This window comes from Papilio polytes, unplaced genomic scaffold (assembly GCF_000836215.1).
Source record: "Papilio polytes unplaced genomic scaffold, Ppol_1.0 DF823731.1, whole genome shotgun sequence".
NCBI lineage: Eukaryota > Metazoa > Arthropoda > Insecta > Lepidoptera > Papilionidae > Papilio > Papilio polytes.
The window spans coordinates 3365318-3386060 of NW_013525473.1; the positions used below are offsets into that span (position 1 = coordinate 3365318).

General features: G+C 34.0%; 1 long non-coding RNA gene across 2 annotated transcripts in view; it reads right to left on the reverse strand.

The window, feature by feature from the left end:
• Nucleotides 1-18253, reverse strand: part of LOC106103706 — a 121821-nt gene extending 103568 nt beyond the window's left edge. The window contains exons 1-2 of one of the 2 annotated variants that reach the window (XR_001225631.1): nt 17913-18253; nt 731-808 (exon numbers count right to left, since the gene is read on the reverse strand). This is a non-coding gene — a long non-coding RNA (uncharacterized LOC106103706). Of the gene's footprint in view, nt 1-730; nt 809-15182; nt 15483-17912 lie in introns of those variants that run through there. The other variant, XR_001225632.1, reaches the window with a different exon arrangement.
• Between the last annotated feature and the right edge of the window lie 2490 nt (nt 18254-20743).

Consider the following 20743-nt stretch of genomic DNA (forward strand, 5'->3'; position numbering starts at 1 on the left):
AAGTATAAAAAAGTAAAATGAAAAAACATTAAATGCTATTCCTAGTAGTAGAATCAATTAACATTAACGGAAGACAGAACTCAACAGAAGCGGACAATTCCTAACCAGGAACTGGTGTTAATTGTGAAATATTATTAATAGAACAATAACCGCATGAATCCAGAACAATTACTAAATCGAGATATGAAATATGATTGCGACATTACAAACGGCAAAGTCATAGCGACCACGTGATCGCAGTGACATCGGCCATAGTCTACACAGGTGATACAAACAGATTCAAACGAGTTTCGCAAGCGCGTTTCCTTGTTACATAGCATTTTTTTCACTTTAATACAAATGATATCTCGGCATTATATGTTTGAGAAATCAACTGTTTTCAAAGTTTAGAAACAGATATTTCGTTATGTTACCTCGTCGCGGTTCATGGTTAGACGAAGGTAAAAGAGTAAAAATACACTGACACATTGATTCATTGTTTACTTTGTCTAAATTAAAACAAGCAAAATTTTAACCTCATTGAGATAGAAAAATCATACTAATATTATAAATGTAAAAGTTTAGGTGGATGGCTTGGTGGATGGATGGATATTTGTTAGAGTTTGTAGCCTAAACGGCTAATTCGATTTCGAGTAAATTTGGCATAGACGTGGAAGAACACATAGGATACTCTCGAATGCTGGTTGTTAATTAAGTAATTCTAAATGTAACAAAAGATTACATTTATTACCTTGTATTTCTGCGGATTATGGGCAGCGTTCGCTTCGCTATTCCGGCGGATTCAGGTGCCCGCTTGCTCGTTTGCCACCTTATAATATAAAAAAGTCCAAATATGAATGTCAATAGACAATATCGACTGTAGACTTACATTTATATATCAAAAATTTGTCATTTTGAAACTAAAAACCAATGATAATAGCTAGTATTTATACGGAACTATAAGATAACGGTAGCGGAAGTAAACACACTTTGTCGGTTCATGTGAGACTGAGGTATTGTACAATGGCAGCAGTGAATAAAATAGTAACAACTTTAGATGTCAATGTAGATTGAACATTGTTAAAAAATCTTGAAATTGGTTGGAGGAATTATGAAAAAATGAAGGTGCAGTTAAATAATGAGAAAGCTAATAATTACTGTTTACCCAAGTCATTTACAAGAAGAGTAAGGTATTGTCAAGAATCATAATTATCCAACTGCTAACCTGCCTCATCACCAAGGCAGGTAAGAAACTATTTCAAGGTTAATGTCGCAGCGGCGAAGATCACAGCGGTCAGGGTTGTCAAGTGTTTTGAAATAACAAAAGATAAAGGTTGTATTACAATATTATTTACAATAAAATGTTTTTATAATCCATGTTTTAGCATACAGAGAAATATTGGTGTTTTAATCTTTGTGACTGGAGTTGATTGAAGCTAGTTTTTTGTAGATGCCCTTGTTGTGTTCTCAATGTTTTTTCCAACTGGCAACCCTGGCGGCCTGCGATGCGCCGGCGGGTGCGAGGTTCGTATATGGCAAGGTCGGCGGCTCGCACGCGACATCCGCGCAATCACTTTCACTACGCGTCTTACCAAATGCACCACGGAGATACACCGCCTAGAATGGACCGTAGTTTTTCTAAAGTAACTGTACTAATTTGTCGAGTTTAAAGTGCACTGTTTTTGCGCAATCTTTATATTACACGCTCATACTTTAAGTGCAAATTTGCATTAATTTGAATTAAGAATTCGCTTAGTTAAAGTGACGAAAATGTCATTAAGTGATAGATTAACTTTCATATTTATTTTTTACGAATTTCTCCTTCTTCGTTGTCACATCCAGTGATCGCAAATGCCACCATTCGATGCATTGCCGCTTCCTTCTTGCAGCAAGCTAAATTTGTTTCAGTACAAGACGTATTGTACTTTCGTAACTCCACTAAGCTCACGTAATCAGTTACAAGGCACAAACACAACACTCACAATGAAATTTGTCCAAAGACCAAAAGTTTTCTATTTATAGAAGCTTTTAGTCTCCCTTTTAAGAAAAACAGTTATCAAAAAATCGCTGTTGTTTACAAACGATAACTTCTACATACATAGGTTTATAATGTATTATTTATAATCAACTAAAGGCCAAAGAATTTTCAAAAGTCCAAAGTTTAAATTTGAAATACCGAATAGTATGTCTGTTTACACCAGTGCGGTTAAAACATGCGTTTGTTTTTAATTACTATATCGTTTTACTTTTTCCATTTAGACGACTCTCCGTATAAAATTATAATTTCACTCGTAAACAAATATTTTTACTGCCGCAACGCCAGCCGAGGCTCACGCGGTACAAGCGTGGAAAAATCTATGAAGTAGCGTGCACACATAAAATTAAACGATAACAATAAGTCTAAGAGCAAGTTGTGAAGTCGACACGCGTACAATTCAAAAGGGTAATAAACCGTTTAGTTACCATGTTACAACTGCCAATTCAATTTTGTATGAACACTAATGTAGTTACCAGCTAGAGGCTTTATTAAATAAATATATGTTAGACCAACCAAGGAATCAAACTGGCAATACTATAAAATAAATGTTTTATGGCCGGTTTCCTAACTACATTTAACCGTTCATTAGTATTTTTGGTCCGATAACTTGGTAGAATACGTTTCCGAACTACGTAAATTGAGTTTTACTCCGTTGAAACTTAGGTAAACCGAATACTAATGAATTAATAAGTAGAGATAAAATAAATCAAAACTTCAACAACTAAGCATAATATCGAAATAACTATTACGTCTTATTCTTTCAATACTGTCGTCATTTTAACTAATTTACACAAAATTTACCTTGTTAAATTACAATAAATATTCAAATATGACTCATGAATCACTCTGTACGTAAAAACCGGTTGAAATCCTGCATACGACCATTGTTACTAACTAAAATACTGATAACATTTTACGCAAAATTATTAAAATAGGTTTCCTGCTTATTTTTGCTCAAGTTGTTGACCTTTGACTAAACTATCGCACACCTGTTGTGCGATTGTCAATTGTTTCGCAACCAATTCAACCGTTTAGTTACACAACTAAAAATCGAATAGTGTGCGCACGTTCTTATAAGCTTATGGGAATTAAAGCGGGACTGCACAGTTATGTGATAATCAAATGTGTGCGCCCGCTCTAAGGTGTACACTTAGTGTCAAAATCATAATCTTATCTTGGAAACATTAGTCACATAGTGTCCGGATACGTCCGAGGGACCATGTCTTGTGGGTCATTTTCGGGGAATTTTGATGACACTTCTTGTCATTCTTATGCATTGTTGAATCATATTTGGACACGAAGGTATTAAGGAATATTAAAATTCTACGGATGAATACATTTATTTGGATTAATATTCTTATTCACTCTATAAGGAGTTCAACATTTTGACACAATTACACAAATCATGAAATAAATAGGCAGAGTTGAAGAAATCATTTCATTGTGATTTTAACATAGATAATTTCTATACTTTATACTATGAAAATTGGAAAATGATAAAAATATCGTAGTTAAATATTTCAAGCATATGGGAAATTCTGTAAAATACGATGATTCATAATAAATAATGTTATCATTGTTAATACGTAAAATTTCAAGTTCAATTTGTATATTTTGTTATTTCACCATAATTAATTTTCAATCAAGTTCGAATGAAGTACATAGATAAGATATACAGAATCGAAGGAAAACATTCGTTTAGTAGTTTACACTTTGATGTTTGCCGACTACAGGTCTGAAGTCTAGACAATACTATTATATAAAACTGGAAAACTACTATTACATATGACGCTACATTTTCTACGGTTTACTATGAAGTGTATTGTCGCAATACAATTTCAATATCTATTGTTATAGTTTCTAGAATTATCTATAGATCGAGAAACGTGGGGACATATTAAAATAAGTCATTGAAGTAATTTCATACGTTAAAAGAAATACCCGCCTAAAATGTAAGTTTTTTCTTCTTCTTTGACTTAAGACTTTAGACGACGATTTCAAAAGTGCCTTCTTAATTTTAAAAGCATTTTATTTGTCCTAAACATCTATCCATAAAACTATTGGTATATCTATAAATAGGAAAGATTTACATTTTCGTATATATTGAAATAACTCAAAAACTTCTGGGTGGATTTCAAAAATTCTTCTACCATTAAAAGTTATGTTATCTCTGAGTAACATAACATAGGTTTTATTTTTTACTATTTTATAAGTCCTCGAACGAATTCGTAAGCAGTTAGTGCAATATTACGTTGAATGTCCAGTTTTTCCGGATTTGTCTCACCGAAACAAATGAATACAGAAATTCATTATTGAGATGTAAGCAATATTTGTCAATTGATAATGTTATTAAACAATAATTTTATAAAAGATAACTAACACAACTGTGCAAACTAAACTATTAACTTACATGAACACAATACTAGTGTAGAAATATTAATTTATCTTATAAATCCAATACCAGTTACAGATATTAAATGCGTTTCATTAATTATTTTGATTATCTCATTAAAATGTAATTAATTAATGACGATGACATGACAATATAAATTCGTAATTAGCATGGGAACATCTTCGACACGCGCTCTGATAAGATATAGAGACAAAATGGAAGCTGTTAAAATAATTTACGAGCGCGCGTTTGATTTAGTGCATAGTGTCAACATTCGGTGCACATGATTCGAGCCGTGTTTACACATACTCGACAATAACAATCGTATAGGACACGCACACATGCAAACACCAGTGCGACAAGGACGCGACACACAAATGTACTAGATCTAGATATAATGCTGAATATCTAACATAGACTGCTTTAGAGCGGGCGGACACATTTGACAAAATTATCGCACACTTGACGTGCCATTGTCAATTGTTTAGCAGCGTATTCAACTGTTTAGTTGCACAACTAAAACCGAGTGTCTCCATATAGGCACATAAGAATCAAAGTGCGACTAAACAGATGCTCTCTTATTAATATTTATAATACTAGTTCAAATGTTTCTGTTGAATGTAGTCAAATAAGGTAAGATTAGATATCATTGTCGACTGATTAGTAATTTCCCGCCAAAAATCTGACGATGTATTAAATAATTTTAGTTCAAAAGACAGCAATTGCCAAGCAAGATTCATAAGTATTTAGATTATCAGTGTTGATAGACAATCCTGCACACGTAATATTTTCATAATTAATTATTATCTTTATTCTAGAATCATTTGAAGAGGTGAGTCATGCATTATGTAAATAAAAACAAAATAAGTCACCATCTTAAAATAAATTGTAAAAGTACATTTACGACAGTGGGATTTGAACTCATGTTCCATCATTATAAAATTTAGAAATACAAGTGCAAAACATATTTAAGTAATAATAACAAATGATTCACGTGAGAGCACGTGATCGTACGGTAGAATTAAAATAATACTGCGTGTTTTAATTTCTATAAGTAATTTTATCAGGTGAAACATATAATTTCAATTATGTACAATTATCAATAGCTGTTGAACATGATAATTAATTTAGAGAAAATTTCTACCGAAACGGTAAGGGCAAAATCAAATAGCAATGCTTCCTTCATATACAAAAGGTCACTGAAGATCGACCACGTGATACTTCTCAACCAGAGTCTGATGACTCGATAAAGTAACTAATACTGATCAGAGAAATATAAAAATATTTAGAGTACATCTTAAGGAAAGTAAGAAAATGGTAAACAGACTTTAGACGTGTATTCGCGTAGTTAAAGGCGTCAGCAACGCCATGTAGTGGTCGCCGATGACGGAAGGCAACGCAAACATTATCCGGGTGCTACGACAGCGCTCATTCAAGTCCATTATGATCGCGTGTTCCGTTCAATGCCGCTCGATGTATTTTTCAAATGTTTTAAACGTTATTTTCCGTTCGCGTCGCTTATTAATATTTTCCCTCTGTATTCGATTCATCATTTACAATAGGTAACTAGTGTCTTGGATAGTGATGTATAATTATGTAAATACCTTTGTTTTCGTCTCGCGGATATCCAGTTTTAACGAGATTTAAGCAGTAAATCAGCACTTCATCTGGTGATACGTTGCATTTGTACGATATGCTCTTCTCAAGAAATCATTTATAATATACATTTATATTAACACTAGTTTATATTTATATTAACACAAGCGACTCCGGCCTCGCTAATTAAAAAAAAAAGTGTTTTTCCAGACTATCCTCTTCATCGATACCAAATTTCATCAAAATCGGTTCAGCCGTTTAGGCTACAAACTCTAACAACTATCCATCTATCCAACTAAACTTTCGCATTTATAATATTAGTATGAAGTATGATTGATTAGTGAAATAATTATCTACACGTACATAATTAGTGATGAAACATGTGCTATTAATGTAAAAGGCACTGCTCGCTAGTGCAAAAGTTACGTAAACTATGAAACAGCTGTACTAAAATATACATAAACGCTTTGTGAGCCTGCAATCAATACTGTTTCCGGGTCTGTGTTGTATGCATCTGTTTCATTACATTGTTATATTTCGTTAAGCAATTTATATTACCTCACAGCGTTGGACTGTCTGTTATAAATATTTTTGTTGAAATACTAGCTGTCACCCGCAACTCCATCCGCACAGAATAATAAAACTTAGTAGCCTATGTTGTGTTCTTCCAGACTATCAGCGAGATCTGCTCAGCCGTTCTGGAGAAACATAGTAAACATCCATCCTAAGATTTCGCCTTTACAATGTAAGTAAAATTTTTAAAACTTTTCACGATATTGGATAAATGTCATAATGACCAGTATTTCTTCAGACGACCAAAATTCAGGTGTTCATTTCTGTAAATTGTACTCGAGGATGGACAGTTTTATCCTCTAGTTATGCATTTCAAATTAGGTATATCATGCGCAGGAATAACAGCTACATAATGCAGTCGTGAAGTACTAGTGCATAAATTATCAGTAACAATGTAACTGACATATGAAGTTATTAACTCATATGTCCATTTAATTCAACAAACAATAGTTGAGTCGGCGTCAGAGACGGTGCGACGTATCTCTCGCCACAGATAACAAAACAATCGAGTTCTATTCATGGAAGTGCATTCTAATTATTATTAATATTATCGGCCTCGATGAGTGCTAGTAACAATTTATTTTTCATTGAACCCTTTTTAATTGCGCTCGCCAGCGATCACATTATTTTTATAAACAATCTGTCACTCGTGACTCTGTCTGTGAAGGAATTTAGAAAACAAAAGTAACTAACCTATGTGTTCTTCCAGGCTATCCATTAAAGGATTGCCAAATTTTATCGTGATCCTTTCGGTCGTTTAGGCTACAAACTCTAACAAACATTCATCAATCCATCTAAACTTTCGCATTTACAACATTAGTAAGATTAGTATGGTTTAAAACATTTTTAAACAGTTAATATTATTTAGTCGTCCAATTATAATATTTTACTGAATTGTCATTTGCAATTGCAGTTTTCAAGTCGAGAACAACTTTGTATGTTATTTTTAAATTAAAAATATCGTAATATGAATCTATCATGGCATTTGCTCCCATTTTTATTTGTTCCCAGCTTGTAAAAAGTCATAGTATTTACTGTCTCTCCAGTTCATTTAAATAGTAAACATAAAAACAAGCCTTTTTATACAAGTAAACATATCGGGCACCTGCTATAATAACCACGTCATCAAATTACTTTTTCAGACCATTACCGCGAGCGGATCAAGATATGACAAGTGACAAACTGCATCGCGATAATATATCAGAAAAAGTTGCGAAATAAAAAAAACAACTTAAAGGTCAAACGAGGCAATGAGGATATCATAACAGACGCTTATTTTTAGGTGTTTCAGTTACTCGATAAACTCGAGTAGCTGATATCAGCCGCCCACCCATTCTGATTAATTTATTCAATGCGCGATATTAGAATCCTAATAAATAATACTAAGCAAATTTAGAACATCGTATTTGCGTTTACAAACATAGTAATTGCCTATTACCCGTTGGCTAGTTCGAATAACCCACCTGAAAATGTCTTTTCTCATAATCTTCATGTACGAACATGAGTCGTCAGCTTTGCCAAATAATTTTCGTCTTGAATCGATTGTTTTTTTTTTAACCTTGATTTAATCCAATCGAATAGGCGACACTCTTATATACCAACATTGCAAATTGCTTAATCTATTAACAAATACAAAGAAGATGAAGTCGTGAGTATTTTCCATAAGGTCATCATTAAATTCCTTCAATACTTATAGCTATGAATGCGGGAAACTTAACACGAATACAAATGTAAAAATTATGAACAAAGCAATGTTACCGTTGCTATCAATTTTACGTCAAGGTAAAAAAAACATTGATAAGAATTAAAGTTTACTGTTTTCCTTTGAATTGATCTAAATACAATTTAAAAGCAAATATTAAGCCATACGTGTAAGTAAGCCGATGTTTGTCCGCACTATGCAAATGGAGATAATATGCGTACTAGCTAAGTGACCGGGTTGCGTTACGTCGATCTACAAGTAGACATTAAAATGCATTCAAAAATCAACTTTATTACTATCACATACGGTGCTAGATTTCGCAAATCAGACGAGTAGTCGGCACGTATCTATTCGTACAATGAGGCTAACATCCAGCCAAGTTGCGGATAAAAACGCGTTAAACGCACCATCATGTCGGAGGCGGTTCAACTCGATTCGGTCGTGTTGCAACAGAAATCGCGTTTAGCTAGGCGCATGTGCACAGCCCGAATGGGGTTACAGCGACCACATTCCTGCCTTCCGGAATTTCACTCGCGTTGACACTTGCAACGTTATATTTGTATGCCTAAATGATAGCAATCATCAATATACTCAAAACAATAGAAAAGTTTAACCAAACGCTAACATTGACATGATCGAATCTTCTGTGAGCATATTTCACAGAGTGAAAACGACCTGTGTTTGAGTCTATAAGGACGTTCATCATCCTGCTAATTTGATCAGCGCCCCCCGCAACTCAATTAGTAAGATAATTGTCGTAATGCCGACGGTTGATTTATTTTGATTGCTGCGTGTTTTGGCAAGCTAACTTATTGAAATGTATTCTAGCGCCAAGCATCATACATACTTAAAATAGATCGGAATATAAGCAACTTCTTTGTTAATCTTAACCACTGGTACATTCCGTTACTTCTGCATCCTCGCCACCATTTTATCAATCCCTTTAACACCTATTTATGACGAGTATTTGTTTATTATATTTGTAAATAGATATCGATAAACTGAGGTATATAACAAAAAAAAATGCGTCTTCAGATTTAAAAACTTTACGCTTTACTTAATTAGTTTTTTTAAAGTTTAATGTGATATATGAACACGCTACGTGCGTTGATATGAGATGTATTAACATTAACACTGCGGGCAATTATCACTTGTACCCCGATATGGTGGGCAGGTGAAATTTTATGACGAACCGAATAGCGCAACTTACGATCTGTCAACGGTGGATGTTATATTCATCAAGAATGACATTTACAGTTCACACACGTCATATAAATAGACGCTCAGTTGCATCAATTTTAGTGACTAACGTCGGATGTTTAGACAAATGATTTGTCTCCATTCTTCCGTTGTAGATAAGTACGTCTTGCGTTCGAATGTTACGATAAGAATGCGAATGTTTGTAACAATATTACCACAATTTATGACAAAAATGTTTCTGTTCAATATAGTAATAAGAGTAGAAGAGAAAAATCCATTTAAAGCAATGGATCTGTATATCAACGTTCTAAAATGATATCTGTTTTCACACGCACTGTGTATGATTTTCGAAGCTTGTGGTGAGACAAAGAATTGGCAGTAACTCCACCTGCCCCCGCACCTGGAGCCTCTCTTTTTATTTGTTTCAACCTTGCTGTTGATATTTTTATTATTCGTTTGCGAGTCGCTCGGACGTGTGTACTCGTATGTTCGGTGATCAGTAATTAGCGAAAATCGAGGGTAAAGTGATACACGCAATGTTTAATAAATTAAAACCGATTTCTTTATACAAAATATTTATTTTATCACGTGCTGCACTCCAAGTGGAGATTACTGAAGGCTTTTTAAAGTACAACAAATTAAGAATTTGCTTATACAACGTCCACAAAAAGGAAGCCCAAGAGGAAATTTTGGAAAAGGTTCTGTACCTAATAATCCGACATGCCTAGCAAAAGCATCTGGTACTAACTTCAAATCATTCATTCCATCAAAAATTGCGAAACTATTTTAATGTAAATAAGTAAATAGTTCATGGTCAGAAAACATGTGGAATTTTTTAATGCAAATCAGAATATACGAACATAAACATTGAAATCTTACTCAGAGGTAACTTTTGTAATGGATGACAGGTCTTTGTTTTTTTTCCTGCCTCTTGACGACAATCTTATTTAATGGGACACAGTCTTAAAAAGTTAATAGGTTGTTTACTTAAATATCTGCTTATTCTTAGACTACACCTGCATTGTAATTGCAAAAAGCCTCGTGCGCACAGACAGCTATAATTTTATTTACTTTTTTATAATCCGTCTTTATTATTAAAAATATTTAAACCCTGCTAAAAAAAATTTTGGTGACATAATAATTTTAGATAAGTAGATCCAATAACTTAATCAAATTTGTAATTGAAAATTAATTGACCTTCAAAAACGTAAGATTTCAAATGGCATTCCACTACTTATCACTGCTTTATTTATTTTTAAATGAAACAAAAGTTTATCTCGGACGATGTGTTTGTGCGAACAAAAGTACAGTATAAAAAAAATCAAAGCGAGATGTCGCGGACATGATGCGTCGACGTGGGTCATTAACCCCGTCGATATTTCTTGAAATTGCCGCGGAATCCGTGCTCTTTTCGCTTTTTAATTGCGAATCCTCCGCTACCCGGCGACCAATGAGGCGCGAGACGAGGTGATACGTTTCCCAAAAAAAATTACGAACAACACGTCGTTTCGAAATTATCGTAACGGCACTCTTCAATGCACAATTCGAAAGTTGATTTGTAGATTAAAATAATGACCGTCTACTCGATATAAGTAATAATAGATATATCCGTTACTATTACAACCAATTTAACCTTAACAGTAACAGAATGTGATCAAATGTAATAATAAAATTAATGCTAAAAGAGATTCTAGAATAGAATAAGGCAACCAATTTACCCGGTACCCATATTTTTCTTAAATATTAGTAGATTTTCGTTGATTTACTAAAAATTTTTTTAACCATACCAACTAACCTTTAGGCTTGCGCTAGGATATTGTTCCCAACAATAATCGAATGGTGGGATTTGAGTCCTCGACCGCAAGATCGGTAGTCCATACCTCAAACCATTAGACTATTGGCGCTTACCTCGGTTTAATTCTTTTACAATTCGTAGATTTTTTATTTAAAACCAGCTGTTCCCATGCGGTACCATCCGCATGAAATTATGAATTTTTTTTTTATTGTTTACATTTGTCAAATTATCAATAGCAAATATCAAAATGATATGACATGATTACAACCTTGCTTCCTTGATGTTGGCAGTAAATTATGGTCTCTTTCCCACATTAGGGTTTTTATCCAAAATATTTACCCCTTAAGTTTAATGGCGTGAAAATAATAGCCTAAAGCATGAAGTAAGTGTAGGGCTTTTTAATAAAAAAAGAATTATTCAAAAATATGTTGTAATTGCTGACATCTTAGGCAACAAAGAATTATGTGTTTACGCTTTATTATAATAGTATAGATGCGTAGTATTTTTTCAAAGTATCAATAGAATGAAACTTCTATAAATAAAACTGGACATATTACGTTACATTAGTACTCACTATTCACTTCGTTCCGATACATCGTGCACTTTTATAAATGTTATAGACAATGTTTAGCACGAACGTGTATGGTTTTTAGAAATTCTGGCACCGACCCAAGACGTTGGGTAAATAGAACACGGGTAGGTGCATTAATTATACATACCGAGGGACGATTTATTTCACATAACATACGCTTTTAAATGGACAATTCTTATCACTTAATCGGCAATACATTGACTTGTCTTGAATCTTGAGTTAAGTTATATACAATAATAAACTAACATCTTTAAAGTGGAATAAAATTGAAACTGTTTTTCTGCTCGTAAAGACGGAATTACTTAAATTTTATATCCGCATTAAAAATAATTACGCTACAAGGTCAGTAATTTTAAGAACAATGATCGATCGTATGACAATTTTGTATTAAATGATTAGAATTAGAAATCGACGTAGTACATTATAACAGGATAGAAATACTTCCGTTTCCCAGTGTACTCGACCGTCTCGTCTATTTAACTAGACGGTAAGTTAACGCTAAAAGGAAGTGAGTGTAGAAAAAACCGTATTTAAAAATACATGCACGAGGTGCGACCCTAACTTACGAGCACTCGATGATGTTTAGTCGATTATAATTAGCCTCGCGCTGACTCGTGCGCAGCGCGGCGCAAGTTATACGCTGAGCGATAGACATTTGAATAGCGATGTCCTTTAAAGATTTAAAATGAAATTAAAAGTTTTAAATTATTTTATTGTTTCAAGTTATAGCTATAGGGTTACTAATTTTTTAATAATACTTTAGTGTCAAAACTACATGAATATGAAGACATTTGTGTACTTTCTATACTAATATTATAAAGAGGAAATATTTTTATTTTTGTATGTATTGAAATAACTTAAAAACTATAAGTCCGATTTCAAAAATTCTTTGACCATTAAAAAGCTACGTTATCAATGGGTAACATAGACTATGTTTTATTATCTTTTAATTTCACGCGGACGAAATCTCGAGCACAAGCTAGTACTTAATATAAATAAACAAATAGGTTGATTGTATATTTTCTTATCTTTTCTTATTGATCCTATGTAGTAAAATATTAAAAGTAGATACGGAATTTCCTCAAGTTTTAGACTGTTTATTGCCTCTTCCGTTTTATCTATTATCTACGGAAGTGTCGAAATACTGGTGATATCGATTTATTGTTTAATAGTAAAAATGTAACTAAATGAACTGATAGCACCTTTATAGAGTCCGAAGGTTTGATTTAAAATTGCGATTATTATTCCAATATTGTATTATTGTTTCTTGTGACTGGGATCATATCGTTTGTGCAATGGTTGCCACGCGCGCCGCAGACGCCGGTATTTTGTGGCAGATGTGAGCATACGCCACATCTTACTGTGCTCCTAGAACAATTCTATAAATGTTAATTACAGGCAAACGTTGTATTAAATGAACTTTATGGTTTAATTAAAAATATATTTTGAAATACATCGACATAAAGCATACAGTATTCTGTATACTTATATTCTAAGGTCTAATTGAAAAAGTAGATATGGAAAGAAGTTATGTTTTAAAGAAGATGGAATATAAAAAGCGACAAAGGTGAGCCACGTCCACGGCAAATGAAAATCTATTATCTGCCTACTAGTGCTTTGAGTCGCTTGTGTGAGTTTTTTCATTCATAAAGTTCATCATTTACTACATATTTAAAAATACTGCTGTGGTCGTAGTGGAATGTTGTGGTACAAAATTAGACAATATATACGATATAAACAAGGAAACAGCTTTCCTATTACAACGTCAGCCACGCCTGTTCCAACGTGATGTAAATCCGAAAAACGTATATACATTTTAAAAGCGGAACCACTCGCATACTGAGTCAGTCGCGGGAAATAATAAGGCATGGGTACTATATTTAGTATATTAGTACTATGAATAGATGCGCCCACGATACGTGGCCGTGTAAATCAACGCCCGACTAATGTATTACAAACTCCGATGCATGCCCGTCTGACACGGGAACCAAAACATTTTCTCCATTTCATATTATTCCATTACTAGCTGTCGACTGCGACTCTGTCCGCGCGGAATTTTAAAAAACTATCTTTATTCTGTGTTAAATGCAAGTTGCAACTGGTAAACCTAACAATATACTAATGAGTCATACCGGTTCCTATTGTTCCAATTAACAGGTAGAAAGTTAGCTTCTTCGAGTTCTCCGAATAAAACAAAAGATTGGTCAATTGGTATCCCTTAATTTGCATTTTAAGTAAACTTTCTCACAACATAAGTTGAATAGACATGTTTCTTAAAACATATTAACATTACTTAAAACTTTATAATAGAAAATATTTTCAAGACCTGTAATTAATACAGCTCGGAAATGGTTACATTACTTAAATGTTGCTAAATTCTTCACTTGTTTTCTTAAGGGCTGCGCAACAAGTATACGCTTGATTATTTGAATCAAATAATCAAAGATTGATTTTTTTCAATGATTACAACAACAGGAACAAGATTTTCGAAGCAGTTTTGATTAATATTAGACCATTGATGGACGTTAGGTTCTATTTAAATTAATTAATAAATGCATTTATTGGATGTTTTGGGGCATTTAGTGACTGGATTTGTTATTGAATTTAATCTATTTTGTCCAGTAAGAGGTCCAATGTTCACTAATTATAATTAAAGTAATGGTAATTGTGAAAATATAATACTGAGATGTGTATAGTTTGCAAGGTATTTGAGTGGTCCGTAGTAAAGGGCAGGAGCGATGTGTCGGCTCGGCTGTCGACTGTCGGCACATGGCCGGGCCACCGCAATGCGGCAACGTTCTATGTACACTACACGAGCCACTCTCCACCCGCTAATACTGCCGTTTTATTTATAACATTCGACGCACACTACAAATATTCGTAGCGCCCGAACGCCGAGACAACCTAATCATATAGGTTATTAAAAAGCGCAATGTAATTGTTCCACAAATTATTTGGATTCAAATCGCGAGTATCCGGTACTTTTACATATTATAAACTCGATCCTTGTCTTCCATAGTAAACATAACTTGTGAGCATTAACATAACAATATGCATTAATTAAATGTTAATTAATAAAATGCAGTTTTTATTTAAGTAACAAATATTAAGGTATTTTTGTTCCTGTCTCTCATAGTATTATCTTTCTTATTCATTTTATGACTTAGCAAGCTAAAGTGCATCCGAATGTAAAAAGAATTTGTAATAAATAAAATTAAAAAAAAAATCCATATTAGGTGGAGCAGTCATTTGTTTTGTTTGTAGTACACTACAGCTGACATTTCCATTTTGTTACACGAGGCTTTGTAAACGCACCTGTCAATGCAGTGTCCGCCTCTCCAAGGCTGCGCAGACGTCGATGTGTTTAGTACCGGCTCGTTTCGGCTAAGCGATTTGTGCCGGCGTGTTTCGGCAAGAAGTTAGTGCCGGCGTATTTCGGCCGAAGCGCTCCCCGACCGATTGAGGTGCTCGACGGATGCGTGCGATTATAATTAGGATTGTATTTCTGATTCCGACGAAGCTCAGTATGGCGGAGCTCCGTTGAATTCCATCTGAGTCATTGTGCCCGTTCCGTAGCCTTTATTTTCGTAAAACACTTAACCCTTCCGAGCGCATCATTGTTCCATCTTTACCTTTGCTAATTAATGTGTAAATTTAATTTTCGTCACACAATTATTACGTTTCAAATAGTTTTTAATTTGAAATGGTAACATTGATATTTATAGCTTTATTGAGCTAAGCAGAGATAGCAATTTCTTTGTTTATTAATTTCATAAGTTATGCAATTATTCTTATTTGCAAATTAGTTGTTGATAATTTTGAATTATAATTATAGCATAAATAAATGTAAACAATCTAATTTTAATACGTAGTGTGAAAATAAATTTTTCACAACAAGCAACAAGTTCCAAATAGTTCTAGATGTTATTTCGTTGAATAAAAATGAGTTCAAAATCCATTGAACCTACTTACCCGTTTTATTTTCCTGTCACAGTCATTAATTTAAAAAATTGGCCGCACCATCGTTGAAAGAAGAATGAGTTGTGTTTACATACATCTGTCTAACTTTCTCAAGCGCGAAGAATGGAAATCATCGCCAGTTTGTAAAGCTACGTTTTCACTGTGTCATTCTAATTGTACGATTCTTCCCAAGGTTATTTTACATTAAATTGAAATTTTATGCATTTATTATAAATGTTTAATTAATTTTATTAATATAACTATATCAAGAATATGTACACCCTAGTTAGTTAAAGTTTTAAAAAATAAAATTTAAGTCAAAATTGTGTTAAAAAAGTTAGAACCATGTAAATACTTGGCAATGTTTTTATTTTTTAAATATTCTATTTGCTACAATAAATTATTTTTATATGTACGAGTATCAATAACGGTAAGTCAACATAACTTCATAGATAAAAATCTTAATTTTTTACGAACATAGACATATGATCTCATTATAACAATGAAGGTGACGCCTTACTTCGTTTACGGAACCTATTTGGCCGTGATTTTATTACCAAATGAATGTATAAAACAATACATTTTCAATTGCCTTGATATCTTGAATTTCGAGGCGAATTGTTTCGGCGAGAAAACTTCTGTTCACCGTTATACTGATATTACAAAATTATATCATATGGTTTAAATGTGTAAAAATCTATGAAAATGTTTGTTTATGTTATGTATAAATTCATTAAATACTTTAATGCGAATATTAACACGCATGGACGCTTACCCGCGTGTGAGGTTTGTTCGTTCCACGTTTCGACTACACGCATGAATTTGTTGATGTAAAAATTACTTTATTCGGATTAATTCTTCTTAGAAAGTCGTAAGTACTACGATTATTATGACACACTCAGTGTTGTTTTAGTAAGACTTAAATGTATTACCTAAATAGTTAGTGAAACTGCCCCTTAAGCAATAAATATTCGTTTCACATTCGAGTCGCGACTTCCAGATATAATAGACGAGCGGCATGTGTGTACGCTTACGTTAGAATATAACAAAGTTTAAAAACAAATTATATTTAATATTGGGAGTCATCTACGGTCGAATCTAAAAATCAAAGATTGTTTTAATTACTATATGATGCAGGGAATTGTAAAATAAATCGTATTCTCTCTTAATGATTGATTAGTTTTTTTTCGAATGTTAAATTTTTTTATTTAAAACCATTATATCTATACCATTAGTATATAGTATAAAGAGGAAAAAATTGTATTTTTTTTATTTTTGAAGTTATTCAAAAACTACTTAAGCGATTTAAAAAATTCATGCACCATTCAAAAGCTATGTTATCACAGAGTTACTATTTTTTTTTAATTTAACGAGGCTAAAGTTATTAACAGACAGTTAATTAAATAAGTCAAATGGATATAATTAAATCTTAAGTTTCACCACAATCACACTGAAATCGTATTAATTAGACATGAAAGTAACAATCTAAACATCTTAAACATAACAATGGTTAGTTACACGTTTATTTCCTATAAATAGCGACACACACACATAGATTATCATTTATGTAAGCGCGATAAATCAATAAAACGGAGATAACAAGTCCATTTCAAGCTGATAATATTATTAACAATAACACATTCAATATTCAACTTGGAAGTAAATTGAAAAAAAAAGTGAATAATTTCTACACGTGAAAACTTATTTGAGTATTTTTTGGATAATAGTTAACTTCGATAACCAATAATTTCTTGAAGATAAAATAAAAACTTTATTTACGTAAAAATGTAATGCTTCGTTTCATTTATAAGATACTTGCCTGGTCTAATGATCGTTTTATGGATGTCGATATTTCAGTGGTATTTGACCTTGACAATTGCAGCTGTTACAGTTACCGTCTAGTTTAACTTTGTTGCCTTTATTCCACGAACTTATAACAACTTTTTAATTTCCTTAGAAAAATAAATTTTAGCAAACTCAATAGAAAAAATACCAGATGGCGCTACGCGTAACACATCTGTATCATTTGCAAGCGTAAACAACATTATGATAAAATAAAGATAATAAAAGAAACTATTATCATACCTTTCTCTAATTCCGTGTTGAAGACATCTGATAATAGATTCTATGTCTATCGTCACACGTTAGAATTACGAAAAATCACACAATAATTTATAATCTTTAGATAATGAATCAGATACTGGCAACATCTACGTACTTTTTCCGATGTTAACAAGGTCATAATAAAAAAATAAACATAAATAATAATTTGGCGTAACGAAACAGTGATGGAAACGAAGCGATTGCGAGTCACGGCGCGCGCGGCGACATATTTCCCGGGCGAAGCGCGGAACAGGTTTTTGCCAAAGGGAGGTGCAGACATGCGCTTGCCACACTGCATTATATGCCACTTACGACCCGCTCTAATATCATTAACTCTCTATTCAAATTTCATGCAAAATTCCGTAATCTAAGCTGTAATTGAAATATATGAAAAAAACTTCAGTGAAAGATTTCAGTTGACATGTAAAATGTAACGTATATTAATTCTGGAAGTATTTTATAAAAGCGCCAGGGGGTGATAGTTTAATTAGATTTTATTAGAGATATTCTAAATAAAAAATAACACGTGTTTATGAAAAGAGAACATAAGGTGTAGTCTTCTTATCTTCAATATGTTTACATTAAGAAGACGCATGTAATAGATAAATGTATTCCATCCTATATCACATTTAATATCAAAAAGAAACGAAACACGTTCACTTAATGTGAGTCTAAAACGAGAGTCCATAAAACTAACTTACACTATAAGTATTTAATTGTACTAATAAAGCGTTATACTAACAGAGACAATACTTATTTAGTAATTAACGCTTGACTTCTTTTAATTCTAGAGGTTTTTAGCTAGCAATAATTGTCCAGATATTGAACTCCCGCGCAGAGGCGCGCTTGCGTTGCAAAACCGGCGTGTTGACGATAATAGCCGGCTCATAAAATAAACACGGCGACCGTGATTTATAGCCAGTGTCAACGGGGAAAAACTGACTTTTTAATTCTCCGCTTTCAACGCTTTGATGATGAGCTATTGTTGACCGACTGGCTGTGAGATGTGTTCGACGCCAGAGAACTAACGGCTTCCTGCTATTTAAGAAAACGGTGCAAATAAATTACAGATTATAAATAGGGAATTATATGATTATCTGTGTAAAAACGTAAAAGTTTCGGGTTGCGTTCACTGGATAAGGACAAGAAATAAATAGGAATCAAAACTGGCGTGTTATTGAAATATCAAAGATAGTAATAAAACAAAAGAATGGAAAAGTAATTCGACATCGTGTTTCTTAGTACACTTTGGTTACTGAGACGCAATTAGCTTATCTTGTTATCTCTCTTAAACATTTTGTTGCAATGCCCTTTACATCACGTAAGAGCTACCTATATCTATCAGCATAACATTATTACAAACCTGTAGGCAGAGACAGTGCTACGTGCTTTTATGTGGATAATGCATTATCGCGAACCATTCAACGTCATTGTTATTATCTGAAATGATAAGATTTTCAGCATTGCAGGATGAAGCCAAGCGAAACACGTTTTAATTATCACCGTTTCGTATCGCTTTTTGCCACAAATATTTAAATGCTAATTAGACCAAACATTTTCGATGAATACAATAAGTAAATAAAAATTCACGCACTCTAACTTAGAGGTAAGCTGAGATACATAAATGGAAGTTAAACATCTTTTTGGATAATTAACCTTTTGATTCTAAAACTGTGTAGTCAGTGTCGACGGCACTGCCGATGGCGACACATTGGAACGCGGACAAGGCGCGTTGCGCACGCGCAGCCGCTTTCCCGACTTTCCAGCCGACAAACTAACGAAATACATACTGTATCTAAATATTTGTTGACGATCATTATTATAACCTTCAATTAGATTACTAATTTGATGATGCTTACTTAATCAATTTGACAAATTGTTATTATTTTGACAATTTGCAAATTGTCACCGGCGTAATATTTCAACCTGTATTGACGTGTCAAGCCATTAAAATAAATCAAACAAATTGTATAAAGGCGTAGCGAGGACGGACGAGTCACTCGTCCTCTATCGTCATGCGCAGGTAGAGACCGGAGGACGACATGCCCATTGTTTATCGCTGTTAATTATTATGCCCGAACTCAGACAGACGCTGCCGAATGCCGCGGCGCTGCCTGACCGCTCCCGCAAAAAATACTATGAAATATCTACCTGAAAATAAATCTAGATCATACTTTAACATGTTCTTTTTTTGTAGTAACAAGTGCATCATTTAAAAATTTGTCAAGTGTACCGAAATTGGATACATTTGACATCTAACGATCTTCAGGGGAATATGGATGTAGGATATCTCCATTCGACACATCCATGTTCTTTGAATCCGACTGCCGTACTCCAACGAGCAACGAGCGAGTGGCGCGCGCTCGATTGAGGACCGTTACGTGAAACGTCGAGTGCGCGAGGCGGGGCACGGGCGGGGCAGGGCAGGGGTATGACGCCGATGGCGGCCGAGCGGTGCCGAGCTTTGCCGGGAGGTGCCGAGCGCAACGGGCTAGGGGCACGGGGCGTGGGGCGGGGGTGCGCCACTTTACCGCGCGGACTGGCAACGTCGCACGGTAGGCGCCCCGCGCGCAACCTCTCACTCACCGTTGCCGTCGCCGGCTCGCCATCGCCATCGCCAGTGTTACCTTTGACGGTCGACCGTGTGGTTGCTCGATGTCAGTGACGTCGGTGTCGGCGCTCGCGATACACGTCTATGATGTTTCGGTAAATACAAAGTCGGATTCGTGAGTGAACGATAATAATAAATTTATTATCAAATGTTGGAACACAGTGACAGGTGCAAATATTATACATTGGATTTGGATTTTTTA